The following is a 3,653-nucleotide window of genomic DNA, read 5'->3' as shown; positions in this document are numbered from 1 at the left end:
GCATTGCTTTCCTTGATATCCATACCTTTATAGATACTTCTGTGAAGTATCAAAATTATGATTTACAAAAATGCTTAGCCTTGCTTAGATCTTGTGGATAGAGGTTGTCCTAAGTCTAACCCGGGAGAGGATGGCTTCTACCTGCAAGAATATTTTCATTTGGAGCAATAGTGGGATCTTACTGCAAAGTTCCCTGTGATGCTCTTTCATCCTAAGGAACAGACACAATCCTAAGGATGGAAATACTTAAATTGAGACTTGGGTTAGGAACAGGTGATGTTCTACCCAGGTTGATTAAGGATTAATGCGTATGTAGGCGTGCTGATCGAGGACCGTTTAACTGGTCACATGCCTCGTCATGGGTAAGCCTTGCCTCGGGCAGACTAAGGCCAGATTAAGATAACACGAAATGGGCGTGGAGCGGTGGCGAGAGTAGCGTGTACCCTCCGTGGCAAGAGGCTGGACGGTGGTGTATCTGTGCTCTCAGTTTGCGTGAACCTGATCTGGTCTTAAGAACCTCGGTGGCGGGTTGACATATGCAAGGGTTAAGTGCTACATATGTCGTGTGATTGGAGATCCTCAGCTGAGTATAATCGATTCGGATCGCCGTACCTTCGCGGTTATGAAGACTTGGTCACTTTCCTACAACCTAAAGTCAGGATGTGAGCACTATGGATAAAAATGATGTTGTATTGACGAGATGTTGAAATTAGACTAGATGCAAATAGAGTCTATTAATACTTAATATGGCGTTAAAATATTGAAAATAAGGACTCACTTTTGTAAGCTATTTCTGCAAAAGTATCCAGGTTGATTCTTGCTAAAGCCTCTCCTTGATTCCTATTTATCCAGCATACCCTTGAGAGTCTTTTCCTTAGTCGGGTAAGACTTGCTGAGTAATTCCATACTCAGGGTTTATCCCTTTGTTGTTTTTAGGTGAGGAAGCGACAAATTTTTGTTGCTTTTGCTCCAAGGTGGTACCAAATGAAGAAAAACAAGACTGAAGTGCGGGAGGACTTGGTCCTCCACATAGGATCTTTTGCTTAAACTTATCGGGAGGAGTTTGTGCCTCCCTTGGTTTGTATAATATTACTACTCTGCACTCGCTTTAGTTCTGGTCTGTAATAAAATAACTTAAGCTTGCTTTTAAAATAAATGTAATTTATGTAATCGCTTCCGCATTTCCTTATCTCCGATGTTCTGTAATGTCTGCAAGACGGGTGAATCGTTTCTGGTAAGGTAAGGAAAGATACCGAACTTGTCAAGTGACTTAGGAACATCTACAGGGTGTCTGATGTCTGTTGGACAAGGACAACTGTAGGTGGGCCTAATTACTTGGGAGGTTCCGTCACAATGGTGAACCGGCTGTTCTCGGGAAAGAGAAAGAGACGTACGACTATAATTCATCGGACTGTCCGGTGAGCCAACGGCACTCGCGGCCAACGGTCGGTTGCACAATCTGCGGGCGACGCGTGTCTCGCTCCAACGGTCAGTTGGGCACACCGGACTGTCCGGTGCGCCAACGGGCCCGGAGGAGCAATGGTCAGATGCGCCCGATATGGAAGGAGATCATGCACCCGACATGAACAGTGGATGTCTGGTGGTGCACCATACTGTCCGGTGCACCACTCGACAGAAGACAGGAGTTGCCTTCCAAGTTGGTCTCCAACGGCTTCTAGCTGCCTTGGGGCTATAAAAGGGACCCCTAGGCGCATGGAGCAGAACACCAAAGCATTCTCTAAGCATACTAAGACATCCAGACTCCGCTCCCACGCATTTCATTCGTTGTGTTAGTGATTTGAGCTCCGTTTGAGTTGTGAACTCCCTCTGTTGTCCTTTGAGCTCAAGTCTTCACTTATGTGCGTGGTTGTGCTGCGTATTTGAGTCTTTTGTGTGTTGCTCTCCCAACCTTACTCTCGTGCTTTCTTTGTGATGTATATTGTAAGGGTGAGAGGCTCCAACTTATGGAGATTCCTCGCAAACGGGAGAATACTCAAAAGAGAAAAGACCGTGGTATTCAAGTTGATCATTGGCTCACTTGAAAGGGGTTGATTGCAACCCTCGTCCATTGGGACGCCACAACGTGGAGGTAGGCAAGTGTTACTTGGCCGAACCACGGGATAAAAATCGAGTGTCTCTTGTGTTGCTTTTTCTATGATTGTTTTGTTAACAAGAACTCGCTTCAAAGCTACTTAGTCACACTAACAATTTAATAATCAAGTTTGTGGCTATTTAGTGTTTGATTTTACAGGATCACCTATTCACCCCCCTCTAGGTGCTCTCAATTGGTATCAGAGCCGTACTCTTCATCTAAGGGACTAACCGCCCGAAGAGATGGATCCTAAGGGAAAGGGGATGGTGGTCAACGATAAGGAGAAGGAGTCCCTCTTCAACGAGCCAAGGGACGACAAGCCCACTGACTCAGGTTCGAGTCACAAGAAGAGGGACGGGAAGAAGAAGAGGCACATTAAGAAGATCATCTACTACGACAGCGATGCCTCCTCTTCTTCACTAAGAGACGACGACTGTGGGGGATAGATATCCCCCGGGTCCACTAGAAGGCAAGAAGGCCTCACGAAAGGCCTCGGGCCCATTATTTCGCAAGGCCATCCCTTCGTGGGCCAGGGGAGGAATGTCTGGCAGAATGGATCAACATGAGATCGGATCGACTCGAGCCCGTGCAGCTCACTGAATTCAAACGTTATCCACAACAGTGATCCAATTCTCCCGTGCGGCGCCCTCGGACGTTGGAACTGAATGATGATAAGTCGACAGGATTATATGAAGATAAGCTCAGTTGGTTCCCTGGCGCAGCCCAGCCGCGGCCTGCCCTTCCCCCTCCCCCTTTTCTCGTCGTGGGTCGGCCAGGCGCCCCGCGGCCCAGCCGTCGTCCCCCCACCCCCCGCGGCCTGCTTCTTCCTCCCCCCTTTTCCCCTTCGTGTCTTGGGCCGGAACCACGGCGCGCTCGCCCGGCCGATGCGGGCGACGGTTTTGGTGGCCGCCGCTGCATGTGGGGCCCGCCTGTAAGCCCCCATAGTCGTCTCCGGTTCAACTCCCTTCCCCCACGACACACATCTCTCTCTCCCTCCTCTCCACGACGCTCTCGCCGCCCGAGATCGCCGCCCTCGCGCCTCGACGTCGTCCGTCCCTGCGCCGCCACGAACCGGTGGTGAGCTCGCCCCATCTCCCATTCTCTGTCCCCTACGCCCCACCTCCCTCCTCTTCCCCGTCACCCCCTTCTCTTCCCCGGTCCCAGCCTCCGCGTGGCGCGGCGGCTCGGCGCGCTCGCCCCGGGTTCGGCCCATATCTGCCCGGCGCGGCCTCGGCCTCTCCCCCCCGTGCGGCAGCCCGCTCGGCGCGCTCGGCCTTCCCCTCCCCGCGCGTGCGCCCTGTGCGCGGCTCGGCGCGGCCCCGACGCGCTCGTCTCGGCTTACGCGTGTTCCCTCGCGCTCGCGTGTCCCCTCCCGGCGCGGCCTACTCGCGCGGCTCGCCCGTGGCTGCTCGCGTGGCCTGCTCACGGTGGCGCCCGGCTCGGCCCCGGCGCGCGCTGTTTCCTCATGCCGCGGCGCGCTCGCTGCTCGCGACGCGGCGCAGCCCGGCGTGGCGCGCTCGCTGCTCATGGCGCGGCGTGGCCCCCTGCCCACGGCGCACGG

Source organism: Zea mays, chromosome 8 (genome assembly GCF_902167145.1).
Source record: "Zea mays cultivar B73 chromosome 8, Zm-B73-REFERENCE-NAM-5.0, whole genome shotgun sequence".
Classification (NCBI taxonomy): Eukaryota; Viridiplantae; Streptophyta; class Magnoliopsida; order Poales; family Poaceae; genus Zea; species Zea mays.
Note: the sequence above shows the minus strand (reverse complement) of the source record.